This window comes from Aquila chrysaetos, chromosome 24, assembly GCF_900496995.4.
Source record: "Aquila chrysaetos chrysaetos chromosome 24, bAquChr1.4, whole genome shotgun sequence".
NCBI classification, from domain to species: Eukaryota; Metazoa; Chordata; class Aves; order Accipitriformes; family Accipitridae; genus Aquila; species Aquila chrysaetos.
In genome coordinates, this window is record NC_044027.1 from 1,237,475 (window position 1) to 1,251,431 (window position 13,957).

General features: G+C 40.6%; 1 protein-coding gene across 9 annotated transcripts in view; it reads left to right on the plus strand.

Moving 5' to 3' along the window:
* The window catches only part of KCND3 (potassium voltage-gated channel subfamily D member 3), a 142,688-nt gene that overhangs the window by 92,903 nt on the left and 35,828 nt on the right, over nt 1-13,957 (plus strand). The window lies entirely within an intron of this gene.

Consider the following 13,957-nt stretch of genomic DNA (forward strand, 5'->3'; position numbering starts at 1 on the left):
AAAAAGCTATTTGTTTTCACTGTCTCCTGTGACAACCTTTTGCTGTCCTGCTCTAAGTAGGTTCGCAGAGGGCCACCTGTATTTCTTAGGGTTTTATTATTTATTTTCTGCTATACAGAGTGATGAAATGAGGAGAAAAAAGTTATTTCAAGGCTTCCAAAAAATCAAAATTTATTCGTAGAAAAGAAAGCAGAAGGAACACAGTTATGAGCAAGGAATGCTGAAGTCATCTAGCTTGTAATAAAGTCTATAGCTAACTAGCCACAGGTGCTCTTTACATCCCAGGAGCAAATGAGAGTATGATTGATAGGGATACGATAATGGTTCTGCAACCATAATACAGTCTTTCTGGAGTACAGGTTTGCACCTGCTCAAAGACAAGGCATTAATATTTATTTAAACAAGACCATTAAAAAGGAGGGTGGTGGAGAAGAAATCATTAAGTATCTAAACCAAGGTAGAACAAAGCACGCCCACACCAAAGGAGTCTTCTGCATTGCAGAGAAAACACCCCAGCGTTGGTTAGCAGAGCTAGACACCGGTTCTGGATATGATCTCCCAATTTTTCATGGTATATAATGTTCAGACTGTGGCTCTGCTGTAGTGTAAACCTGTTCCTACTGGCTAGGTTGCCTGACGTGATCTAAAATCAGAGTGGATTTCAGACTCATATATAGTGTCTATGGCCAGATTTACAAAATTATTTAGGTGTGTAAAGATGCAAACAGCATTAGGCCTGCACCAGTGCTTCAGTGATCCTTCTTATGAGCCCAATTAACTTTGTAAATCTAACCCTATGTCAATTGTAATCTTGCTCACAAGTTAGGTGAGTCTGTGGATGAGAACATAGCCACCAGAAGTCAGGCAATGCAAGGCTGAAAGGGCATACTCAAGCACTACATGCTTGCTGCATGTGAAAGCATTGAAATACATGTCTACAAGTCTTCAATTCACCCCGATTCTGCTTTCCTTAGAAGTAAAGGCTGAGACAGTCTGCACTACAGATACACCCTTCCTGGTTCCTCAGCATCGGAGCTCATGCGCTCTGAAAGAGAGGTCCAGAAACCTGCCTTCCCACCCCGTGATGTGGTTTTACAACATTTGCAATATTATTTGTGATTTTACTGAAGGGCAATAAAGAAAACTCCTTTCAAATCTTTCTGATCTCAGTAATATCCTGTACACACCAAGTCATCCTTCAAGGACCAGTTCCACATTTGAATTTCCGGATTGCCTTTCAACCCATTATTACAAGGATTTTTCCCTTACATTTCCAGGACTTGAGTAGCCTGCACTGAAATAGTTTCTGCAGGGCTTCTATGTACCCTCTGCAACATGATCACTTTGATACTCATGTAATTATTCCTATCACTGAAATACGTCTTTCATTTACAATGTATGCCTCACCCAAGTAAATTCTTAATTCCTTTCATAGGTTACTATCTGATGACAAATGCCGCATTATTAGGTCACTTTCCCTTGGAAGGGACAGAAGTGTATATTTAGGTAATATCCAGCCCTTGGATAGCATTTTACATCTGCAGGAAAAGGAAGCATTAATCAGATAGGTCTAAAACTAACTGCAATTTGTATGCAACTTTCCATTGCCTTGAATGAAGTGAGTTTCTGACATCACTATTTAAAAAAATATGCATTTGTGCAATTGTGTTTATTAGGGTCTGTATTTTATGGATAGAGATAATAGGATGTAGAGGGAAGTGTACAGCTCATATTATTTTTTCGACATGAGATATACTTGTGCCACATCTCTCATTCCAATAAACCTGACACACTTTATGCACTTCACTATTTGATCATAATTGCTAGACTGTTGGAATAGAACTTTTGATCAGGAAAGGTAATTCTATGCAAATTTACAGAATTATAGCTATTCTTAAATATAAAATATTTCAAACTATTATTTAAAGGGGAGCTTGGGTGCTTAAATATAATTAAAGGAATCAAGCTTCTAAGGAGATGATCAAATTAAACCAGTTTTACTCTTCCAATAAACTAGTCAAAAAGCCATTCTATAGGAACTGTGAGAAAGAGTTTAGTTGTTCATCCGTGTGTTACTGTACCCAGTACTAAAGTGCAGCTACCCCCACATGGAGGCAAACCTTCCAATACTGCAGCAAGAAAAACACTGCACAAGAATTGCCTCCAGATCAAGAGCAGTCACCTTTTTTTTACTGCAAGGAGCACTGGAGCAGCTTGCCCACAGAGATCATGCAGCCTCCATCCTTGGAGACATCAAAAATTGCCACAGCCCTGAGCAACCTGCTCTGGGTGATTCTGCTCTGACCAGGGGTTAGACTAGACGGTCTCCAGAGGACCTTCCAACCTCAGCCACTCTGCGATTCTGTGACTTAGCCATCTATCCAGAGCAGGCTTCTTCTAAATCTGTTGTCATGAACATGGCGGAGGGAACTGGCCAGGGCTCCAATGATTTTGTCCCTCTCTGCTCATCCCCGCAGAAAGGCTATAGAAACTTTACAGATGATCCAGGCATTACATGGCATTCCTCTCTCAGAAAGCTTCTAGAGTGTGGATTAATTATATATACAGCTTCCAGTGCATCTTCTAACCAGCAGAGAGATGCCTGGGATGTGTAATACTCCATTACAACTTACTCCTTTTTCTTCTGCTCGCTTCTTCAACACCTTTGAAACTGCTTCCAATTCCAAGTTCAACTTTTCCACAATCTGAAGTTTTCAAAAAGCCAATTCTTAAAAAGCTAATTAATTCCCCATAGGCTTTTTTTTTTTTTTTTGACTCAGTAAATATTTCTGAGATTGCTTTTTGTATAATCAGTGTTAGCAGCTCATTAAAATGCACAGTATGTGTATCATTTTGAATGTGACATGGCTCAGCATGGACGCTCAAGCTCCTTAAAAAGACAGAAAAGAAAAAGATGAGGATAAAATGAAAGCAAAAATCCAGCATTTCCTTTAAGCTGACACCACAGTTAAGAATTTAAGACAGGGCAGGGAGCCTTCAACCTTGCTATTAGGTGAAAAGTCTAATTGCTCAATGCACTGACTGCCCTCTCCAGCCTGTATATTTTCTGAAAAAGATTTCTTTTACAGAAAGCTTTAAGGTGCTAAAAAAAATGGATTCTACTACCAGGTTAATTGTGTAAGGTTTTCACTCTGGGTAATATGAGGATTCTTCTTGAATGAATAATGAATGAAGTAATTTAAAAGGCCTTTAGTGTACGCAGCCAGAAATAAATAATGCCTTAATCTGGCACATTTTATTTTCCATTAAAACAAACACTTTTTAAAAAGTGTGTGTTATTGAGAAGAGAAGCACTCAGTTGCTAACATGCCAGGTGCCTGTATCAGATGATGGTCAGATGGACAATAATACTCAGGACTTTTTCTAATATTTCCTGAGTATTGTTGATGCTTGATGGCTGTAGAAAACACGAAGGTTAAAAATACTACTTTGGGTCACAACGAGAAAACCCAAGATGAAGGACTCGCTCAGTAGTGGGTGGCTGCAAAGCTCCTGTTTCACTTTAATTGGCCTTATATCTGTTGGTATGTGCTCTATATTGGATAAAACACACCTCTGTTCATTTACAGACAAATTAGAATGACTGACATACTAGTAAAATGATAACAATGCTAAATCATAAGCTAATTAGTAACTGTGAGTACAGTAACTTCTTTAAGCATGTTATAATCACAAGCTGTTAGGCAAGACATCTCCAAGCATCAGAACTGACACTGCAGACTTCCCCTTGCCTGCATGCAGGGAGCAGCCATACAGCTGAGGTTAATTGAAATAAAATAAATAAAAACCCAAAAAGATCAGAGCACAATGCCTCATTACAACTTGTAGGTGTGCCACAGCTCTATGGTTTAAGGGCCAAAGAAAACCCACAGGTGGTGACTGCCCCGTACCACCACAAGGCCTAATTCTTATAAATGGATTTGAGTCTTAGTGCCCACATTAGAATTTAAATTAAATTAAATATTGACCGAGGAAGAACTTGCTGTCAGGTTCAGGGTGAAAAGCTTCAATTATGAAGGAAGCAGGAGTCCTTGAAAATAACATCATACTTTCACCTTCACGGGGAAAAAATCCCACAATACAGAGATACACAGCAAGGGGTGGGCTTTTTGTCAGAAAAGAAAGAAAGAATCAAATGGAACTTTTTTCCTTATGTATGACAATAAATCCCCACTGTTATGGTAAACCAGTGAGCCTTTCCTCAACCGATAAAGGTGAGTTGAAGGACTAAACAGTAACTTGTCACGAACATATATGCATTTTTCAATTCTGCTGACAAAAGACCTGCTTCGAGCAAACGACTGCTCTAGAGACCCACACAGGCCCCTGACACTGCCATTACCATGGGTCTATGAATTTGCAGCTTAGAATAGGGAAAAAAAAACCCAAACCAACAACAACCAACCTTCCTGGTTCAGGGAACCAAGGACTTTTGCAATTTGCCAAACACAAGTGTAGGAAATGGATTCAACTCTTTTCCTGTTGGACTCTTCATTATTCTGCAACTTGCCCTGCAACACACACAGACTTCCAATGTGTGGTCAGAACTGCGGGAGGGTTTGAGGTGCATCAACATGTAGCAGTTGCTCTTCACTTGAAATTCTCTAGTGCGGAGAACTTCAGAATGGCATGAAATTACCACCACCACCCACTGGTCCTGGAGTCCATTGAAAAGTTTCCTCTTTACAGTCATCTTCCGCTCAGAAAAATAACAGCCCAGGTAACATCTGGTGTTGCCTGCTAAGTCTTCTCAATAAATTTCAAATCAAAAGTAACTCTGTCAATTGGAGAAAGATCTGTCTAACCAAAAATGCTGTTAAGTTCAGTAGGCTAACAAAAAAAAAAAACAAAACAAAACAAAAAAAAAGAATCTAAGAAAGCTTTTTCTGCTACATCTATCACTGCCTAAACTGAGATTTGAGGATCAAAAACTTAGGTGACAGCATAGCTGCTTGGTGATACATGGAGCAAAAGAAAACTGAGATCACTTTTTGCTGGTTATATCAGCTTTGCAGGAACTAAAAGGAATAGAGCTTCCTTTGAAAAGCTGAATGAATAAACATTAGGAATAAAAGACAGTAAGGTGTAGAGGTTAAAACTGGAGGTATTTTCTGCAAAGTGAAATTCAGCTTTTCTTATATTGATTCAACATTGAAGTAAATTCCTCTTTTTCTCTGAATAACTTAAATCAACAGTTTAAATTTTCCTTTTATTTGTGAAAAACTAGTTAATGCTTTATTAAGTAGTCATGGAGAAACCTGAGATATCATAAAAAAAGAAAACATCTATTTTTCTTTAGTGAGATGTATATGACATAGTAAACTGCTATTTCCGTTAAGCAGTAGACAATTACCCTGCATGTCATATCTGAGTTATATAGACCAACAGGATGTTCCAGATTTCAGTCCCTACTTTTGTTACCTGCTACTGTGACAGTGAGAGCCAAGGATCAAGGCAGACAATCCACATCTACCATTAAGGGAGAGCAAACAGGAGGTCTCTGACACTTATCTCTAAAAATGCATTTGCTGGCAGAGCTGAAATGCAAGTAATTCTCCATTCAGAGAAATGTGATTTCTAGCAGTAGTTTGAGGGGAAAGGGAGAAGAGTAATGACAGCGTATTAGCTTGGGTTTGCCAAATGCAAAGAACAAACATTCATCTTAGTACCATTTCAAAAAAATATTTGAACAAGCATGTTATCATCTTTTCAGTGAACAGGAATTAAGTATGTGCTTAATATTAAGCAAGGGCTCAAACAATGTGCTGAACTGGGACCACTGCGTTAACTGGTACAGGTTCCCCTTTTGCTTTGAATTCCTGTCGGCTACAGTGAAGAAAGATTTCTAGCAGTTGGCACACATTTGAAAACGATGAAGAACAAAGAAATCACTGACTGAAAGTCTCAGATATGGTGCAAGTCACAATTTGCAGAGGCGATGAAATTACAGAACCTGAGTCAGGTGGATGACAGCGTTAGCGTGGAAAGGATTATTAGTGTGAAAGGTATTAATAGAGGATATGCAAAGAGGCTCTCCTGTCAGCACTCCTGTGACTGAAGCAGAAGATAAAGTTGCTTATGTTCCCATGAAGAAAACTGTTCCCATCCTGTGGCTCCAGCTCAGCCCACAGGACATTTTTGGTCGCTCCATCTCTCACATCAAAACAGGTTTGCAAACGCACAGGTCTCCTTGCAGGAAGGAGGGTGCTCACACTCCCATTGTAATCCCTTTTTCAAAGGTCTCTAATAATATTTCTTCCCCTGCTCCTTTTAATGAATGGTAATAGAGAACACTTGATTAGAAGCCTTTCATCATTTTAGGACTAGGGGCTTTAGCTTTCTGACCTACTTTTCTTGCCAATGAAATTCCATTTTTAGCTTCAACTCAAGGTCTGAGTGTTACCCAAATTCAGACCATCTGTTCTAACTGCCTACAGGCTGAGAAGTTGATCCAAGCCAGGAAGAATAAAGGGAACCAGTGTGTGCATATATTAAGTATTGTCAACCCTGAGTGTATTTAATAACCTACTCAGTTTATTCCTGAGTCTACACAAACATTCGTGTTTCTTTGGGCAGTGCCTGCTGTTGCTGTAAGGAATGTTTATGCTACCAGTTGCTCTCAGAGACCTTCAGCTAGGTCACCTTTCTTGAACAAGGACAGGAATGAGCAGGCTACAACTGACCGCAAGTCCATCTAATCCCTTAATCTGGCTTTGGTGAGGGTTGGTACGGGCTACCCAGAAGAAGTGCAGATCCCCCCTGAGCAAGTCATTAGGGAATAACCTGCCTCTCTTTCTAATTCTCCCTGTTAGAGAAGCAACAGAACTTGCATCTCCTCAGTGATCCTTCTTCATCCCAGGTGACGTCACTACATGGTCTCAGTGTTAATAAAAAGACAGCTGACCAGTCCTTTTGTGAATCGCTAGCAAAATCCCCACAGTATTTTGAAACAGTGAGTTCCAATGAGATAACTTCTTGCACTGTACAGAAATCCCTCTCAGTTTTAAATGTCCTATCTTCCCATTTCATTGCACATTCACTTCTGTTAGTATGAGAAAACGGCCTAACAGCATCAGACCTTTCTTCAGGATTTCAGATACATCTCTTAGTCCTTTTATTACATGAAACTCAGTATCAAATCTGAATTTATAAACCAGAACAAAATCAAAAAGGCAACGCTACCTGGAAAATCCCTACTAAGCACTGCTGACCACAGCTTTACAAAAATCAAAATGAATCTGAGTACTGAAGATAAGCTTCTGCTGCTAGCACAGATACACATCTACAGCACTCATCCCTCACAGCTCAGATGATGGATGTAATTTCAGCAGAATATCTAGGGAGGATGAGAGCATCCATGAAAACATTAACAAATAAAATAAGCCAGGGAAAAAGAAAACAGTAGCGTAAAACCAAGCCAGATATTGCAGAAGTTGAATACCCAGCTGGGGAGCTGCCCAGCTCAAAACAAGGCAGAAAATAAGTATATTTAATGTAAAAGAATCCTAGCATGAAATAGGCTCTGTACTTCCCCGGACACAGCTGATTTGCTGTTCAAGTCTGTCATTTGACAGCCTGTTTATAGATTCTCTCACTTCAAAGCCATTATGGCTCTGTTTACAGCACGCTCTTTCAGGAGGCACCACAAGCCTCCTCACGTGTCAGGTTTCTCAGGCATTCATCAGTGCATCCCATTCCTTCTAGGATTAGTACATTTAAAAAGCTGACATTAACACACCAGACTGTCCTCATGGACATGGATTACTGAGTCTGTGTCTGCAAAACACTTTCAAAAAACTTCTCCTATATTTTCAAAATACCATGCCAGCATTAACTAATTAATCCTCACAACACTTGTCCAGGACAGCTCTGAAAATATCTTGACCTCCCTTACGGACATGTAAAAAATCAGATAGAAAGTGGACCTGTCTTTCCTGGGGCCGTAAAACAATCCCATGACAAAGTCAGCTTTCAGACTTCAGGAGCACTCCATCACTAGTTCTGCATCTCAAGTCTGCATTCAATCCATCAGACAGTATCATCACCTCAGTAGCTCCAGAGCCCTCTTCCCACCTTCCCAGTACAAAGGAATTTAATACATCACATGTGAAAGTTTGTATGCCTCTGCTGAAAAAGGCAACAGCATATTTGCATACCTGGAGATATGAATACATGACAGGATAAAACCCAACCAGGCAGGAAAATGGCACACATGAGCAGCAGCTCACTGTGCTCTGGAGAGCTGTGGTTTTTGATGGGGTAATTCCAGCAAGGCGGATGAAACAGCTAATGTGGCAGCGGAACCGTGCATTAAACCCTAAACAAAAGATCTAACTATCCCCAGCCCCCGTACCAATTCCCTTTTCGTTCGTCATGTGCAAAAACAAGAAAGAAATGAGTAATATTTGCTTTTGTTTTCATTGTATCATTGGAAGCGACATGATCATTATTTCACTGGAGGTTCAAAGCAGCATTAGCATGATTACATTGGACTTGTACCTATTAAATGGAGGGACATGAGCTCCTCTGAGCTGTCAAATGCAACATATGCAGTCTTCCAATGCCACTGAAACATTCTAGCTGAATTTTAGACTTTTTCTTCTCCTTTGTACAAATCAAAACATTGCATAGGAATTTACTTATACTATAAGAAAAGGATCTCTTGCACCTGGAAAGCTACATGCTAATTCCATGCTTTATTCTATCTCTTTCATGCAAAAAGCTTTCAAAATCACATGCTATTGTATGGTACATAATGTTATTATTCTGTGCTTATTGTCCTAAAAGCGGAAGCTTACAAGCTGGACTGAAATCTTCTTTTGACTCTGCTGTGCTGGGCAAAAGGTTAGAGAGATAAAGCAGCTCTCAAAGAGCCGTTAATGCCAGTATGAGGCAGAAATACTAAATCATTTGAAGCAGCATTGTTTCTGTTTCCATCCTCCATGAGGTATTTCAGCTTTCGCAGGCTGTGTGTAAAAACCACAAGGTTTTGCACCACTAGGCAGGAAATGTCCCTTGACCGCTTAAACATAACGACCAGAAAAAGCCCGGTCCTCTTCTGACCATTTGATCCACGAGCCAGCTGTCCCCACGTTTTTGTGTTGGCTCTGCGACCTTAACCAAATCATCTGGGGGCACAGGAGCACACACCAGCACTCCCTGAGCATGCTGCTCTGTGGAGCCTGAGTGCCCTGCCTTGAGCCAGCTCTGGAGAAGAGGACGGGTGCTGGACCTGACGCTCTGTCCAAAGACAGGTCTTTTACTGGTAAGAAGGAAGGTGTTGGGATACAGTTTATCAATTTTCAGTTGCACTCTTATCTCCTCTGCATCTAGAGAAACCAATGGAGACAATAGCTATACAATAACGGTAATTTATGAACTGTAAGACCCTCCCCAGATGCATGCCTTATACCAGCTGAAAAGTTGGCACATAAAAAGGCTGCTGGAAAAGAGCGTCCTCTGTCCCTCTTCCGATCTCCCTATACCATAGGATCTTCCAGCTTTTTGACTACAATTCCCTATTTCTAGGGCTGTGAATGTTGTACAGAGAGAGAGGATCATCAGAGATGCTGCTGAGAGTCTATTTTTAGAGTGAGTCATTTGATGAGCTGTTCAGCACCTTATTTATTGCTGCCTCCAGCTGGGGAGCTAAGCGCTGTCCAGACACCTCTACCGCTAAAACCAGAACTCAGAAGCAGTGACCTCTATTTGATAACATTTTCTGTACTGACAGAGAGAAAAACAACAGCACATTATGCTGTCAAGGCTAATAGCTGCTAATTAGGGTGAGTGACATATGACCCCTTTTATATCCAAAGAACACAGAAGTCACAGTACAAATAAAAAAAATATTGAAATTCTGCATTCACAGTCTTTTCCAGTCTAAAGAGTGACCACTTAAAAATAATTTCCCCTTTTTTTTTTCCTGGTTTGTCTGTTTAAGGCTTTACTTCAACTTTACATCATGTGTACAGAAAGTAAGAGTCTCAGTGTTCACAGTGCTTTCTTGGCAGGAAACGGGGCTTTGGAGGGACACCAGGAAAAGAAAAGGGGACAAACCGAAGCTATGTCATTGGAAACATGGGATACGTGTATAGAGGCTCCAGGATCACTATCAGTGTCCAGAGAGAGCACTGAAGGGACTGCGGCAGCAAGGGCAGCTCCTCCCAAAGGTCACCCGCCTCAGCGCTCGCCTGGCAGCAGGTGTATCTCACCTCGCGCAGCCAGTAAGCAGAGCAAGGAATTCAGCAACTGAAAACTGGCTGAACCTGTTCTCATCTAACTGGGTTCCTAGCAAAATAAATAGAAAAGATGTTTGTCTCTAGGCATGTTCCACATCTAACCTAGCCAATGCTCAGCATTTACCTCTGGACAAGCCTGAAGCCATGTACAGGCTGGGTTTACTCCAGATTTCTGTACAACTGCCTTGCATTATTAATATTTGTAATGCAATAGCACTTAGGGTGTTGGGTATATTCAGAACATGGGGCAGCTCCTCCTCTGAAGAACCTAGCACCTACTTAACCAAGCAGGCAAAGAAGCAACCAATTGCCATTTCACAAATGGGGAACTGAGGTACAGAAAGCTGAAATGATTTACTAGAGATCACGTTAAAAGTCTACTGAATTTGCAGCCTCCTGTTGTTTTATTAGGGGTTCAAACATCCTGTTAGACCCTCTGAATGTTAATCATTATCTAACTCTTCTATCTTCTTGCTGCTCTAATGAGATTATTGATGAATTACTTAAAACGCACTTTCCGTAGGAGAAATTTTTTAGGTGGCAAGTTGCCTTTTACTAAACAAATTAATGGGAAAGTGTGGGAAAAAGAAGTTTTAGGTTTAAAATGCCCAATTAGTACTAACTGAAATACAATATTTGAGATTATTTGGCACTGTATCTGTTATAAATATGCCATGTGGCCATTAGTACCTCATGGTCTCATCAGGACAAAAATAGTGACTCCAACAATTAATATTGCAGTAACTGCATATGTCAATATAGGAGTAGAACAATTGCAACTTTATAGGTTCACTCCAAAAACTATCATAGTCAAAGTCAAAGGGAGACCTCTCATTAAGTGCAAGGAGATCTAGATCAAGCTCCAGCTGGGTTGTACTCTGATCAAAAAGCTAGGACATTTCCAAATATCAGTATCAGTCACATTGCAGGTCAGCCCAGTAAAGCCAGAAAACACCGCTACAAGTGCACAACATGCTATGCAAACCCAGACGGATTAATCCAACAGTGTTCTCTCCACGCATAACTCTGCGGTAGATCCAGAAGTCAGTGTTACAAGTTTTAGGTCTTGATCTTATGCAGCCTGCTCCAGCTAGTGCAAAATCTCTCATTGCAGTATCTCTCATAACAGTTTTGCAAGTGAAGTTCTACATCTCCCCAGCAAAATGCTCTGTGCTCCAAGACAGTTTGATCTTTCCTGATGATGTTTTAAAGCACCTTCTCTGAAGTCCCAAGTAATGAGGTAACTCTCAGTCTGCATGTAAGAACAAAACTCTCCAGGACAGACTGTGAGCCAGACACTTATTATTATACTTTCTACAAATGCACAGAAGGGCTTTCTCTCAGTGCTTCAGGTCACTGAGATCATGTTTGAGGCATATGATTAATTTTCAGCCTTATTGTGTTAAGGGGTGGCAGGAGAAAAGTAAGAAAGATTTTTTTTAGAACAGTGTTAAATGAGGCTGAAGACCTCGTCACTTCACAAGAGCTTTTAAACTATCTTTGCATAAAGCAGCAGCTAAAAAGTTAATAGACATAAATAGCATTTTATTGTTTTGAGGTATTCTGAGGGGTTTTATTGCAGGTCAAGGCAGGAAAAGAATTCTGCTTGGGATAATTAAGCCTTAGCTAGTGAAGCCTGAGGCAATTACACACACACACACGAAAAAAAACCCCAACCCCAAAGCCTGAAAATGCCAAAGAAAAGCTGTCACTTAGCGTGAAACTAGGCCTTTCCTTGGACACAAGTGAGTGTGATAGCCCAGCAATGATAATCTTTTATCCAGCTGCTTGGCCACACTGTCTAGTCACCAAGCCTAGAAGGAGAGACATGAGAGACTCCCAGGAGCAAGCAGTTAACGTGTAATGAGTTCTGCTTTTATTCAGAGACCCTCATACCAATGAGGTTTTGGATGGGAGAAAGAAGTTTAGCTGATAAAAAGGGTATTTTGAAATATTTGGTTTTCCCCTTGGACATAAATTATTCTTAGCACAACTCTATTCCCATAAAAGCTCTTTGTTGGTCATATGCAGACATCCAAGGTAAAAATAAAGCCTCAACTGTAAATCATTTTGCTTTTCAGTATTTGCTGTATCAAACACCAGAACATCCCAAAGAAGAGAACAGAAATCCCAAACACCATCTGATAGCAACTAGGGACCTCTCCAGATTTCAAGGACCCTGAAACAAGGGATGTCTTCCTTAGGCCCAATTTTAATTTTAGCATCCTTTCCCTGTCTACTGCAAAACTTCAGCAGGTTGCAGTGCCTGGGACGTCTCTTCTACTCCACGGTGTATGTAGCCAGGTCACATAAACGTGCTTGTAGTGGGATTTCAGAGTACAATGTGTTCTCCTGAGTCACAGAGGTACTTTGGGAATTCCTGTATGCTAGTGGTTTCTGCACAGTCATTTCAGTACTAGAGATTTTTTAAAAAATCTGTTGTTATTTGGCTGCTTGCTTTTCCCTGTCCTCCAGATGAAAATTACTTCAATGAATGTTGATATTAATATACATTTGCATGCAAGCACGTAATAAATGGCTCACTAAAACAAGGCCTGTAAATTCAGTAAGTGGCTGTGCTAATCACGTTCCTATCATACTCTAGGGGCACTAGCTACAAGTAAGCTTTTTGTATGTGATCAGAACACACTGAAATCCACATCCAGCTTTCTGGATGGGTTTTTATTTGCCTGTCAACCGTTTGCAGAAAAAAGCATTGAAGTCACTTCTAGAGGGCAAACTGCAGGGGAGGAAGAGCCTCCTGTGTAGGTTACCACCCTGCATCTGCTGAACGCAGGCACAACATTTGCATTGCCAACATCTGGTGCCCACTGGATATCAGAAGTTGTGCTGTGAGGTGGGGGAATCGTGAGCAATAGCGCCGTCGGTTAGAATTAAGAGGCCCAATCACCTGGGGGGATGCAACATGGGGATTTTGTCAGGCCAAACTGTAAATCAGAATTCAAAATCCCCATTGCCTTTGCTATAATGCAGCATTCAGTGAGCCAGCGCAGTCAATCAGGTATCCAAGTCCCAGAGCAGTGTCAGTACTGTATGTTCCATGAGGGCATGCTTCTTCTTATGGCACTGGTGAGTAGCCATAAGGCAAAGCACATTGGTTTTCTTTACAGACGGACGGTATTAAAGCTTAAGTATAAAACTACTGCAGAAAGCTTTTGCAATATAAAAAGTAAAAACACAAACAGCAAGTAAGCCTTCAAGAGAGTAGTGATTTCTGTCGTGTGGAATCCACAGAACCTAAACCAGCACCATCTTCCATCTGTGCAAAATAGATTATTCCATCTCGGATTCTGCTGGTATTATTTAACATACAAATTTTAATTGTTAATGAAGATTGCTGGCTCAAACCCAGCGCAGAGGTTTGTCTGAATATTTTTCAGCTGGTCTCATATTCCTGAGAATTCACCCTTTATTGAATCCAGACTTTGAACGACCCCCAAATTTCTGACTGTACAGATGGCAAGGAAACTGCTGGGTTTTGAAATGGAAGTGTAAATCAGTCCTCATTTGCACCTGGATACAAGGAAATGAAAATATATGAACCTGCTCACAAGCAGACGTACAGTTTTAAGTTTGTTAGAGCTCAGCTACATGGAGAGGTAGGTACTAAATGAGCGAGGATGTGAATTTAACATACTCAGCAGCTGCCTGAACTGGCATATCTATTCTGCAAC